Source organism: Stenella coeruleoalba (genome assembly GCF_951394435.1).
Source record: "Stenella coeruleoalba genome assembly, chromosome: 4".
Classification (NCBI taxonomy): domain Eukaryota; kingdom Metazoa; phylum Chordata; class Mammalia; order Artiodactyla; family Delphinidae; genus Stenella; species Stenella coeruleoalba.
Genome location: NC_137149.1, coordinates 50,878,949 through 50,893,454, shown reverse-complemented (window position 1 = coordinate 50,893,454; position 14,506 = coordinate 50,878,949). Strand labels below are relative to the sequence as shown.

The following is a 14,506-nucleotide window of genomic DNA, read 5'->3' as shown; positions in this document are numbered from 1 at the left end:
TGTGGCCAATACTGTATGTCATCAATTTTTTTTAAATTTACTAATCTGCTAAGTAAAAAATGGAATTTCATTGTTTTACTTTGATACTCTTTTATTATCTTTTTATAGATTTATTAGCCATTTACTACTCTCCTATGAATTTTGTGTTCATATCCTTTGCTCATCTTTTTATTGGAACATTAATCTTTTCTATATGGATTGGTGTGAACTCTGCATATTAAAGAGATTAGTGCTTCATGTATTACAAACATTATTATTTCTGTTTCTTATTTATCTTTTGATTTTGTCTATGGAGAGTTTTTTGTTTGTTTTGTAGGGTTCTTTTTTGCTGCATGGAAATTTCAGGATTTTTAAAAATTTAAATAGTCAATCTAATCATTCATGGTTTGTTAATATCATGTCATGCTTAGTATGGTCTTCCTCATTCAAACTTATTTTTTTTTTAATTTATTGACATGTTCTTCTAGGGGTTTTGTTGTTGTTGTCATTGTATTACTTTAAGAGTTTAAGCCATTGAATTTCTTTTGGTGAAAGAAGTGATGTAGAGATTCAGATGACCTTTGTCAAATGCCTTTCCATTTCTCATAATATAATTTATTGGACAGGCCAACCTTTCATCACTTCTTCTGAGAGGCTAACTTTATTGTAAAATAATGTTTATACATGCTTCTGATCATTTCTGAATTTCTCATTCTCTTTATTAATAGAATCTTTCTGTTTCCACAGCAGTCCACAGCATGTTAATTACTGCAATTTAGTGAAACATTTAAATATTTAATAGGGCTATTTCTCTTCGTTATTTTTTTCTATCTGGCTCTTCTCTTATGTTTGTTTCTCTAGATGGACTTTGGAATGAGTGTGCTAAGTTTTAAGAACCCTGTAAACTGTCATTAAACTGAATTTATAAATTAATTTCAGGAAAACTCTTATCTTTTCATATCTTTAATAATATTCATATTTTTAAAATTCCTAGGCAAAATGAACACATGTCCTTCAACACATTAAAGTCTTTTTGAACAAAATAATATTGCATTATATTGCAGACTTTTGATTAAGAGCTTGAGAAGGGGGGTCTTTTCTATAATTCTCTAATTACTATTTACACTTATTTTAATGTGAACTAATTCATTCTATAAGCAATTATGAAGCACCTACTGCATATGGCATACACCATGTTGGACAATGAAAAGATAATGAAGCAAAGACATCGTCCCTGCTCTGACATCTTATCATGCGGTTGGTTATTTCTAGTAGGAAGACAGTCATATAAATAATTGCAGAATACTGTTGTGACTATTAAACAAGGGCAGTACAGTGTGTTATGGAATACAAAATCACAGGTTTAAAGAAGAGCTTACTTTCCCTAGGAGTTTCTTGAGGATTTCCAAGACATGACACGTCAACTAGATTTTGAGGAAAAGTGAATGTTGGCCAATAAGAATATTGTCTATTCAGGATTCATGTATCTACTGGCATCTTGATGTTACTCAAAAAGATGGTTTTAAATGAAAATAACCAAAGCATTAAAAAATGAACATAATTATTCATTAAAAATTTGATCTTATATATAAGCAGATTTTCATACAAGTAAATTCTTTAGATTGTATAGATATGAATTTTTTACTATTTTAATGTTTCCTAGCCAGCTTTATTAATTTTCATGGTATATACATTCAAAAATTTTAGACAGTTAAATCTATCGTTTCCTGTTTAATTTCTCCTATTGTTTCAATCTTTCAAAAGCTACCATCTCTACAAAGATCTAGTAAATGGGGTCCCATTTTGGCCACATTTCAATAATCACATGGAATTGCTGAACAGCATCCAAAATGATGAGAAATGAAAAGTAGGTTTCCATTTTTTCACAAGCAAAAATTAGAATAGGCCAAAGAGAGATCTTGTGCATTGTCTCCAAGGATAATACAGAGGATGATGAGTGATGGTTTTCTATGTCCAATAATTTTAATTAAGAGAAAATGAGTTTACAGCAAAGGACAACATTTTGGATGAGCACAGGGAAGAACTTATTTACTATCACGGTGCTAGAACAATAGAATAAACTCCAAAATAAGATGAAAGCCTCCATTCGCATAGGTTTTCCCAAGATAATAGAAACCATTTATACCAATTGTTTACAAACTGGAGTTCTTATTTGGTGCATCTTAGAGAAGGTAGAGGAAAAGGATAAGACTGTTAGCAGGAGGCCAAGGACGTGGGTCTATTGATTCAACAGAAAGATCTGGAAAGACTGGTTTATCCAGTTGACAGTTGGGTGTTGACGGGGGTGGGGGGGGGTGGGGGGGGGTGGGGGTGCTGACTCAGCTGATAGCTCAAGGTCTCTTCTCTATATTGACTGAGATTAGTAGTCAAAGGCCAAGTCATACTTTTTTAAAAATAATAAATTCAGTCACAGTTTTGTGATTTTGTGCTCTATGTTTATTCACATTTGGTCTTGGATAAATGGGTTCACAGTGAACACTTTTCCTCCAAATCCAACATAGCCATGAAATTACATAAAAGTACAAAACCAAAAGCATTGAGAATATAAATATTTTTTTAATGAGGGAATAAAAAGCAAGTTTTTCTGCAGTTTATAAATGCTATGCTAGTAGGAAAGTCAGATAAAAATAGTTTAGCACACTCCCAAACTCCCAAATTAACCAAATTTCTTTTCATAGGGTAGGCATATTCAGCATATAAATCAATGGTCAAAATCTGGTCTTCAGTGACTTTGAGACTAGACATAAAAATGCATATTTTACATTTTGAAAAGTCTTTAATTGACTAGTAGAGCTATGGTAAAAGGAGATTAGAAATTTTTTCAGCTGCATAAGATTTTCAATGAGTTCCCTAAGGATGCGGGTGGATATCTTTGATTTTAAGATTTGAGTTGATTAGTAAGAAGGAAATGTGGTGTCAGGCATTAGAACCTCATTTTTATTATCTAGCTTTTATGCAATTCATTTCCTCTCTGAATTGAAAAAAAATACTTTATAATATCTTGGTTAATGAGGACAGTGTTAAATTTGAAAGGCTAGAGCTAGAGGTTTTAGAGGAAGGCCAGCTGTTGGCCAAGCCAGGCTTCATAAGGCTACATTGTATTGATGGGGTCACTAGGGCCCACAGCCCAGTAACTTAAGTTCATCAGATTCACTCAGACTCAGAGAGACGGATGCACACTAACAAACTCCCAGTTCTCTGAGGTCAAGGGTGGGAGGAGGGAGCACACACATCTGCCTTTCCTTACTCACCAAATCCTATGAAATCATCATAGAGGTACTTTAAAAGAAAATAAATCTATAATAGTGTGGGGGAAACAATGAAAAGCTTCAATAATGAGCCAGAAATTTGGAATGATTCCTAAAAGAGGAAAAGCAGTAAGAGTCATACTTAAGAGAAATTTTAAAATCCTGTAGAACATTACAGCTCAAAACACATCCAAGAGAGGAATCATAGCATTGAGAGGACTGGTTTTGGAGGAGCTAATGCAATTCACTAATTCATTCTTTTATTCAACAAATATTTGTTAAGCATCTATTATGTGTCAGGCACTGTTCTAGACATTTGGGTCACATCAGTGAACAAAACAAGGTTCTTGTCCTCTTGGAGAGTGTGTTCTAGTGGCATGAGACAGACAATAAAAGATAAACATTTCAGTCTGGAGAAGAGGATGAATGCCATGGAAGATGAAAAAGTAGATGGGGGCGAGAGACAGTTGTCCTGTGGGAGTAGGAGGCTGGATATTGAATAAAGTGGTTAGGGTAGGGTGCGCTGAGGAGAGGAGTTAGCCAAGCAGCTATCTGGTGGAAGGGCATTCAAAGCAGAGGGAACAGTGAGTATGAAGACTCCAGGGCGGGAGTGGTATGCCTGTCATGTTCTAGGAACTTTGAGGAAACTGGAAGTGGAAGGGGATGAGGTCGAGAGGTCACAGGGAGCTGGACTGTGTAGCCCTTGTACAGACCTTGGGTTTTAATCTAAATGAATTGGGAGCAGTGGCAGGGGGACGTGTGTAGGCGGGGAGAGGAGAGAACAGGGTTTTGAGCAAAGGAGTGATGTGATTTCATGGACATTTAAAGGGCTTGACTCTGGGTGTCCTGTTGAGAATAGACTGTAGACAGTCAAGAACAGACACAGGACCACCAGTAATGCAGGTGAGAGAGGATTGTGGCTCTTACCAGGTTGGAAGCAGTGGTGGTAATGAAAGTGGTCAATTCTAATGCATTTTGAAGATAGAATGAACGGGATTTCCTGATGCATTGAGTGTAAAAGTGTGAAAGAGAAACGTCACAGATGACACATATTTTCTGGCCTGAGAATTGGCTAGATGAAGTTGTCCTTACCTGATATAAAGACAGCTGCATGTAGAATAAGTTTGGTGGAATTTGGGAGAGTTGTGTCGAGTTTGAGATGTCATTAGACATTCAAGGGGAGATGTCAACAGGCAGTTCTCCAGGATCTGGAGTTTGGAATAGAAGTCTGGGCTGGAGATATGTATTTGGGGCTTGTTGGCACATGTATGATGTTTGAGAATGAATACGATCGCCACATGGGAGAGTATAGATATTGAAGAGAAAATAGAGGAGAAAAACCAAATGATCATCTCAATAGGTGCCCCCAAAATATTTGATAAACACTTATTCCCGAATAAGAAAACAACAAATACCAAGAAACTTTAAGGGGAAAAAAAGACTTCAATATATCATGAAAGATAATATGTTCTCTAAGTGAAAGACTATAGTTTTTTCTTATTTTCTCTGCTTTATGTTTCTCCAATTATAAAGCAATACAGCTTTATTGCAACAAGGAAACTACTACAGTGATGTGTAAAGAAAAGTTAATCATCATCTCATCCCCATCTCAACCCCCTTTGAGGTGACAAATGTTAACAACTGGCATTTATCCCTTCACATCTTTTTCATGGTTCATTCAGTATTACAAGCATTTATGCAGCCCACAGTTAGAGTGGTTTGTTTTTATGTTCTTTGTTTTGACAAAATAGAATCATACCATACACATTACTAGCTTTTAAAAATTTAACAACATATCATGAATATCCCTGCAAATATGTCGATATAGATTCAACTCTAGCTTTTTCTCTTAATATATATATACACACACATTATACATGTATATGTGTATATATAATGTATATACATACTAATGTGTGTGTTATATATATATATATATATATATATATATAGTGTCATTACGCTAGTTTAAAAAATTTCTATTAGATTTTTTTTCCTTCTACCCTCTTCCAGCATCTACCCAAAACTAATCCCCCTACCCCCAACCTGGCATAGCCCTTGTTAACAACGCCCTGTAGAGCATTCCATGCTTTTTCCCCAAGGTCATGTAATCATGAGCAAACAAGTTTGCACACAAATATATACATTTACATATATACACACATACATACATACACTCATATACTAGTTTATAGCTGGAAACCATAATATACACAATTCTCAGCATCTTGTCTTTATCACTCAACATTGTGAAGAAATCCTTCTAATTCATGGGGAGTAGTTCTAATTCCTTCTTCTTAGTAGCTGCATAGTATTTTATGACGCAGATAAATGCACAATTTATTCAACCATTTCCTTATGGATGCATATTCACTTTGTTTTTAGTTTTTTGCTACTATAATTCTGCAATAAACAAGTTACATATAGCTTTCTGTACTGGTTCTTTTATTTCTACTGGCTACATTCCCAGCAGTGCAATCATTGGGTATGTGGATTCTTTATTTTAATAGATGCTGTTAGATTATTTTTTTCCAAAAGGCAATAACAATTCACACTTTTCACAAGCAATGCATGAGACTGCAATAGATAATATTATTCTTTTTAATTTTTTAAAATTTATTTATTTATTTATTTTATTTATTTATATTTTGGCTGCGTCGGGTCTTTGTTGCTGTGCACGGGCTTTCTCTAGTTGCGGTGAGCGGGGGCTACTCTTCATTGTGGTGCGCGGGCCTCTCATTGCGGTGGCTTCTCTTGTTGCAGAGCACAGGCTCTAGGTGCGTGGGCCTCAGTAGTTGTGGCTCGTGGGCTCTAGAGCACAGGCTCAGTAGTTGTGGCGCACGGGCTTAGTTGCTCCGTGGCATGTGGGATCTTCCCGGACCAGGGCTCGAACCCATATCCCTTGCATTGGCAGGCAGATTCTTAACCACTGTGCCACCAGGGAAGTCCTATTCTTTTTAATTTTTGCCAGTCGGATGGGTGTAATGTCTCATTATTTTTTATTATTTATTTATTTATTTTTTGCGGCACGCGGGCCTCTCACTGTTGTGGCCTCTCCCGTTGCGGAGCACAGGCTCTGGACGCGCAGGCCCAGCGGCCATGGCTCACGCGCCCAGCCGCTCCGCGGCATGTGGGATCTCCCCGGACCGGGGCACGAACCCATGTCCCCTGCATCGGCAGGCGGACTCTCAACCACTGCGCCACCAGGGGAGCCCTATGTCTCATTATTTTAATTTGCAGTTTCCTGACTGCTGGTGAGTTTGCGTACCTTTTAATATGCTTATTAGCCATTTGGATTTGGTATTCTGTAAATTGCCTGTTTATACACTTGCCCTTTTTAAAAAATGGAAGTGTTTATCTTTTTCTTACCACTTCGTAAGAATTTGTTGCATGTAAGAATTATTAACCCTTTATCTGTTATCTGCGTTACACATACTTTTCTAAATGCATATTTTGACTCGACTTTGTTTATGGTATCTTTTGCCATATAAAAGTTTTCCATTTTTAGATAATGAAATATGTCTATCTTTTATACTTCCAGATTTCTGGTTTTAGTTAAAGAGGTGTTCTCTGTCCCCTAGATTTCCACGTAGTCGCCTAAATGTTCTTCTAAGATTTACTGTTTACATTTAAGTTTTTAATCCACTTGGAATTTATTTTTGTATTGTTGTGAAACTGGGATACAAGTTCATTTTGTTGTAGATGAATAGCCAGTTATGCCAGCACTATTTATTAAATAAACCATTCTTTCCCACAGAATTGAAATACTACCTTTGTCACATATTAAATTATGATATATACTGAGATCTATATTTGGATCCATTCTTCTGTTCCACTGATTTGTCTACTCTTATGCCAATACCATTCTGGTTGTATTACAGTGATTTTTATTACAATGGCTTTCAGTTGAAGGCAAGTCTCTCATTATTTATCTTCTTTATAGTTTTCTTTGCTTTTCAGGCTTTTATATTTCCATATGTATTCCATATAGATTTTAAAACAATTTTATCAACTCCTTCCACTCCCCCCAGAAAACCTGTTAGGATAATAAATGGAATGTGTTATATTTATTTAGGGAGACTATTGTTATTTTTTGTCTATAAGAATTTCAGTATTTATCTCTTTAAAAGAGAAATATTATCACATCTTAAAAATGAACAATTTCTGGATAATTAAATGTCTAGTCACTGTTTAAATTTCTCCAATTATCGCACGATTATTTAGTCTATTTGTTAGACTCAGAATCAAAATAAGGCCATAAATTGCAGTTGGTTGTGACAGGTCTTTAAATCTTTTTTGAATCTATAGACTCCTCCCCTGTCACACTTTTTTCTTGCAATTACTGAAGAGAATGGGTTGTTTTTTCCAGTAGCATTTCCTAGCCTGCATTTTGATAACTGCACCTCTGTGGTGTCATGTAATGTATTCCTCTGTCCCTTTAGTTTCTGCCTATTAGTGGTTAGATCAGACTCAGGTTCAATTTTCTGGCAAATACTCTTCACAGAGGACGGCACAGGATGTCTGATTCTCTTTGTTATTCAGCACTCCTCTATCCATGGATTTGTTAGAACTTGCACAGTGGTGACGTTATGACTCCATCACTCCTTCTGTATTGTTAACGGAAGCAGCTTTAGATGTTTCTTCTACAAAAGTACTACAACTACTTGGGTACCTGGAGGTACATGTTATGCAAAAAAACAAGATAAGAGATTGATTTCAGATGAGCTGACTTCCTAGAATCTTCTGAAAGTGACCACTAACTTTTGTTTTGTTTTGTTTGTTTGTTTTGTTATGAACTAGCGGGCATAATCATATTGGATATATTTCAATCTATTAAAGTTATTATTCATGTTTCAGTGGCCTGTGGGAGCCTCTTCAGGTTGGCTTGTGAGGCCTTTGGACACAGCCCTGGGAATCTTTAAGGTCACACCAGAGAGCAGGAAGCTCAGTTACTCAGGGCAGGTGGTGTGTTTCCTGCCCTAGATCTGTCATGGCTGTAATCCAAGGGGCCCTTTGGCCTTCTAGGTGAAACTGAATTTGGGACCACCATCTGGGCACTTGATGTTACTGGTTTAGTCACTGTTTCTGGAATTTTTTTTCAGTGGACAGAGTAGAAAATGGTGTTTGCTGGTAAGAGTACATGTCATGAGTTTATACTAATAGTTTCAACTCAAATTAAAGACTACAGGGTTAGTACTTAACTCATTGACCTCCTTCCTACCACACTGAAAAATTTCAGTTGTTGACAATCTCAGCAGAATTACTTGCTTCCTTTAGGGCACTCTACATACACTATAGTCTGAGAATAACGGTCCTAATACTGCCTCAAAAAATGTGGGATTTCTCAGGGCAGCTTAAGATATTTTTTGCAATTCTTTTTTTGTCCGTAGGGCATAGCCCACTAGGGATGGGCTATCAAATTACTGTGCTTTAAAAGTCACTTTAAATTGCTTCTCTCTGGGTAGCTGTGCCACCAAAACATGATTCTGGTTGAGTTGGGTTCATTTGTTTTATTTTACTTTCAGTGTTTAGGGATTGCTTTTTAAAAATTTAAGTTTGATGTATAATTGTGTAAAACGTATATGGTTTTAAAGTCAAATCTAAAAGCAGGGAATATTCAGAAAAGCTCAGCTTCTGTCTCTGCTTGTTCACTACTTCCCCACAGGAAGTCATTGAAAACTGGTTTTATAGTTAATTAACTTTACAGTTTTTAATTTAAGTAGTTATAGATTTATGCACATGTATACATACACAGTATCTATATATGTGTATATGTATCTCCCCTTTCTTAAATATATATACCATATATACTTCTCTCCATCTTGTTTTCTCATAATAAACTGTCTCAGAGATCACTCTTACCTCCTTAACCTTTAGAATTTTAAGGTTTTAATCCAATAGAATTCCCACCCCCTTCCAGCTTATCAACCTTGAAATGGCCAGCCTGTCCTCCACTGGTTCCTCAAATGCCCAATTCAATTGTATCATGCATCCTCCCCTTCCAGGCCATCGAAAGCATCAGCAGCTGAGAAGTAGTATTTTATGATATTAACTTTCCCCATCCAAGGGCAAGATATATGCAAATGTAAGGATATCAGTTATATCTCATATTATTATATAAATTTAATTCATCCCAATCCAAAACCCAACAGGACTTTCTAAGGGAATTTAATAAGCTGGCTATACAATTCATATGAAGGAGAAAGGGACCCAAATGGCCAAGAAAGTTTTGAAGTAAAAAGAAAAATGAGGGAAGACCTTCCCTACTAGATACTGGAGCATTGAGTCTATAGTATAGACTGAGTTTACCTGACCATGATGAAATAACAGGGTCCAGATTTAGCCTCATTCCTATACAATGAAATTACTAGAAAAAAATATGTAAAACAATAGTTTTCAGGCATTGGACAACAGGCAGCACGGAGAAGGAAAACAAACAAGGTGAACCCTAAGACTGTCCAAGCATACCCCCTGGAGAGAATTTCTCAGCTGCAGCACAGGAAGGAGCACCTAAACAGAGTGGTCTCTGACCCCTGAGGTGGTCAAGGGAGCTGGAATTTGTGGGTCAGGCCAGAAGATAGTAAAGAGCCACATGAAGAGAGCTCAGAGATCCACAGAGAGTTCCCCTTGAGAGTTCAGCTCAGTACTCATCAGTACCTAGGTGTCTTAGTCAGCTCAGCCACTGCAACAAAATGCCATAGACCAGGTGGCTTAAACAACAGATATTTATTTCCATAGCCATTATTTTGTAATAACTTTAAGTGGAGTATAATCTAAAAAAAAAATTGATATGTTTTACACCTGAAACTAATATTGTAAATTAACTGTATTTCCATTAAAATTTTTTAAAAACACATTTATTCCTCACAGTTCTGGAGGCTGGAAGTTTGAGATCAGGGTGTCTGGTTGGGTCTTGGTGAGAGCTCTCTTCCTGTTTATACCCTCATGTGGCCTTCCTTGGTGTCTCAGAGAGACTGAGATGCCTGGTCTCCTCCTCTTTTTATAAGGGCATTAATCCCATCATCAGGGCCCCACCCTTATGATCTCATCTAAACCTAATTACCTCCTGAAGACCCCACCTCTAAATACCATCACATTGGGGGTTAGGGTTTCAACATGTGAATTTGGGGGGGACACAAGCATTCAGTCCATAGCAATGTGTGTGAGAACTCTACATGAGGTTAGGGGAAGACCACCAGAAAAGATCAGGCAGAACAATCCCCAGAACTAGCCCTAGACTAAAGGCTGCTCTAAACCCAACTAACGAAGTATAAAGACAAGTTTTGAAAGGACTGAATTCCTTCCAAGTAACTTAACTGTGTCCTAAAACAGAGCCCAAAACCATTCAAAGGAACAAAAGATATCCAGTATTGAACAAGACAAAATTCAAACTATTTGCATCCAATAAAAATTTACTAGGCATGCAGAGAAGCAGAATAATATAACTCATAAAGATGAGAAAAATCAATCAATAAAACAGATCCAGAAATAACACAGATGATAAAATTAGTAGACTATGGCATTAAAGGAGTAATAACAAATATGTTCAAGAAGGTGGAGGAAAACATGAGCATGTTAAGGAGAGATATGGAAGATACAGAAAAGACCCACATCAGACTCCCTCCTGGTGATTGGGCTTTGGAGACTGGGCCATTCAGTAAATCAGCCTTCGGGTGAGCTGGCTTTTAGAAAACTGGCTTTTGGAGAACTGACCAAGAACCATCTTAAACGTGAGATTGATAGTGGGGCTAATATTTCTTTCCTCTTTGAACAGAAGTAGCACCCCTGGGGAACTTCAGGCCTCCCTCCTCTTGTTGGGGGAACGGGTTGGTGGGGAGGGGGTGTGTGAGAGCAGTGTGGGTGCTTTATCTCTGCAAGCTTCCTCTGAGGAGTGGGAGTGCAGAAAGACAATGGACTCCCTTTGTGGGCATGCAGATCCAAGAGAACAAGAACCAAAAGGCTGGTTGCACAGTGACATTTATTTCACCCAACTGAGAAACATGGACCAATGGAGGTCAGGCTCTACTGAGTTGGCGAAAATGGTGAAATCTTCCTTGCTGGTACTTTCCCCAAGAGGAAGATGTGCCTTAAAAGAGTGTAAAGCTGGGGTTGGAAAGATAAGCTGTCCCCATGCTCCTAGTAAGTTCCAGGCATTGTGCTGAGGATCCAAGCTTGGCTATGATGTGGCCACTGTTCTCAAGTCTCTCACAGTCTGGTGGGCTTGCCTTCCTCACTTTCTGTTCCTTTTTGTTTTCTTTACAGGCTCCCATTTTTCTTACTTGCCTCTTAAATAATTCAGCACCTGTATGGGGCTTGATAACTAGGTGCCCTGAGCTTCCTACTGCTCTATTTATACAGTTATCATGATGAGGGGAGAAACTGGCACACATTACTAGAGCCTAGAGCAAGATCTCCCTTAGACCCAGGGAGCCAGGGCTCCTGCCCTGAGCCCTGGGCTACAGAGGGCACCCCTGGGGCTCTTCTCAGGCAATACTCACCCACTTGGCCAAGTGTCTACAGGGCCAAGGCAATGTGGCTGTTTGGAGTCTGTGCCCCCTGGGAACCTGGACCAGAGCCATCACAGTTGGGCTGGAGTGTCCACACAGGGAGGAGAGAGAAGGTGTGTATGCCACGGGCGAGGGGCATTCACTGATATCCTTGCCCCAGATCGCTTAAATGTTCACAGTAAACTGTCTGGAAATCCAGAGGTGGCCTGACTTCTTGCTGGGGGAAACCAGTATTAATTTTTACCCACCTGAAGCCTTTCTCTGGGGCCCGGAACTCATGACTTTACCTATCATTCGGTGTCATGTCTCTTAGCATCACCAAATTAGAACTCTTGATTCATTCCCTCCAACCCACCCACCACAATCCTCCCCATCTTAATAAACAGTTCCACCATCCATCCAGTTGATCAAACATTCTATATTCTTCTCCTTTCTGTTATCCTGAACTTCCACTGAGACAATCCATTAGCATGTCCTGTTGGCTATGCCTCTAAAATAGATCCCAAATCCAACTACCTCTTACCTGCTTATTGCCACCATTCCAGGTTTAGTCACCATCATTTCTTACCTGGGCTACTTCAACAACAATTTCCCTGTTCTCACTTTTTGCCTTTCTCCCCCTTAGTTGATTCTCCAACAGCAACTAAATTGACTTATGAAAAAATAAAACGGATGATACTACTCCCTTGTTTAAAATCCTCTAATGGATTTCCACTGAGATTAGAATTAATCCAAACTCCTTTCAATTTCCCATGGGTCCTATACAATGTGGCCCCTGCCTACCTCAATGGCCTCCTCTTAGCCCACTCCCTCTTGGTCACCACCTCCTTCCACTCTGCTCTTTGTCCTAGTTTTTACATGCTCACACTCATTTCCTTCCTTACACATGCTCTTTTTTCTGCCTGGAATATTCTTACCAAGTTCTTAAAAGGCTGGGTTCCTCTTATCTGGGCTCAAATGCCATCTTCTAAGAGAAGCTTTACTTAACCACCTTCTTGATGGAACCCATCATACCTCTAGCATCTCGAGTTACTTCCTATCATACTCTCATGTGTTATTTTCTTCATAGCACTCATCAAAATTATCTTATTTGTTTCATGCTCATTGTTGGTTACCCTCCACTAGAATACAAGTGCCACAAGGAGAGGAATCTTTTTATGTTTTTGTCACTATAGCCTTAGCCTCTAGAATGGTTCTTGATATATAGGTGGTACTAAATAAATATTTGTTGAATGAATGAATTAATCAATGTACATATGAGGCTTTCAAGCTTTCTGATAATTAATCTAGAATTTGTTTGGAGGTTTTTCATATTGAAAATAAAGAAACCAACCTAGTGTCTTAAATTGGGTTTCCTGGGAAGCAGACTCTGACCCTGAGATTAGCATGTAGGAAGTTTACTAGGGATTGCTTCAGGGATCAACACCAGTGGAAAGAAAAGAAAAGAAAGTAGAATTTGGCAGAGAGAAAAGTTTGGCTGTGTTAGTACCCTAAAAGGTCTAAGTTGATCCTAATAGGAATTCCGAAGCTAGGGTAGCCCTCCCAATTTGGTCCAGATCATGACAGCTGGGACCAGGATTTATACTTCCATGATGTTCAGTCGTTAGACATAGGCTACCCTGGGGAGGAAGTACACTATTGGGATCAACTACAGACACTACCACTATAGTAGGTCTCAGTGCTGCAATTAATACTCATCATTTCCCTCCTCTACTGGCTGTCTATTTTACCCTCACCCTCAGCTAGCACCTCTGGTGCTCCTGGTGGCTTACCTGGTAGTATGACCCAGACCCTCAACTCTTAAGAGTCTGAGTCCCTGGTCACAATGCTGTTCTCAGTCCGTAGCTGCTACACTGGTCTATTTATTACCAAAACTGAACAAGAGAGTACCAAGAGATGCTCAAATGGATCATCCAGGTGGAAAACATATTCTTTTTTGCCCCTATTGTCTAACAGCAGTCTTACCTCTTCCTGGTGACTAGGGCCAATTATTCCTGCCAGGATGGTGATTCCTCTTCTTGTCCTCCGACACCTTGGCAGGAGGAGCTTAAAGAGCCCAGCTGGCAGCCATGGTGGAAGTACTGCCTTCTAGCAACCAAGACTCTTGACTGTTCAGAACCTAGAGTTTCAGGAAAGGGAAGCACAAATTCCCCAAATGGATCAGTAGGAGTGAAGGAAAATGGGAGTACCCCCACTTGCACCTCTTGATTCCTAGGCCTATGTATTCTACCTCCTGGGGAAACAGCACCCTATAAGGGTCATTTATTTAGAATGTCCCCTGCATTGCACAGGACGGCATGCCATCTTCATAAGGTATTGGCTCTGAGCTGGCTCTTCTATCAGGCTAGTGGCTTCTGGGTATGGCAGTATGTGATGTGAACAGTGGATCTCACGGTATCATGCCTGTTCCAGCACTTCCTTTAATGTTAAGTGAGTTCCTTTGTGTGGCACAGTAGTATGTGGAATCTTATGCTGGAGGATTAAACACTCTATATGTGCTTGGATAATGGTACTGGATGAGGGCTGGCAGGCAGGAAAGGCAAATCCACACCTAGAATATACATTTATCCTTGGGAAAGGGTAGATGGTATCCAAAGTAGTTAACTTGTCATCAGGTGGTTGCTTGGTCTCTTGGAGGGACTGTGCTGTTGGTTTCTGTTGCAAGAAGGTCAGACATTCAGTGGTGAGAGTAGGTCGATCACCCTTAAGAGGGACCTGTGCCATTGCATCCATGTATAGCTTCCATCCCTG

General features: G+C 38.8%; 1 long non-coding RNA gene across 1 annotated transcript in view; it reads right to left on the bottom strand.

The window, feature by feature from the left end:
- The window catches only part of LOC307185201, a 55,017-nt gene that overhangs the window by 27,826 nt on the left and 12,685 nt on the right, over nucleotides 1-14,506 (bottom strand). The window contains exon 2 of the long non-coding RNA XR_013827906.1: nucleotides 13,721-13,874. This is a non-coding gene — a long non-coding RNA (uncharacterized lncRNA). The remainder of the gene's footprint in view (nucleotides 1-13,720; nucleotides 13,875-14,506) is intronic.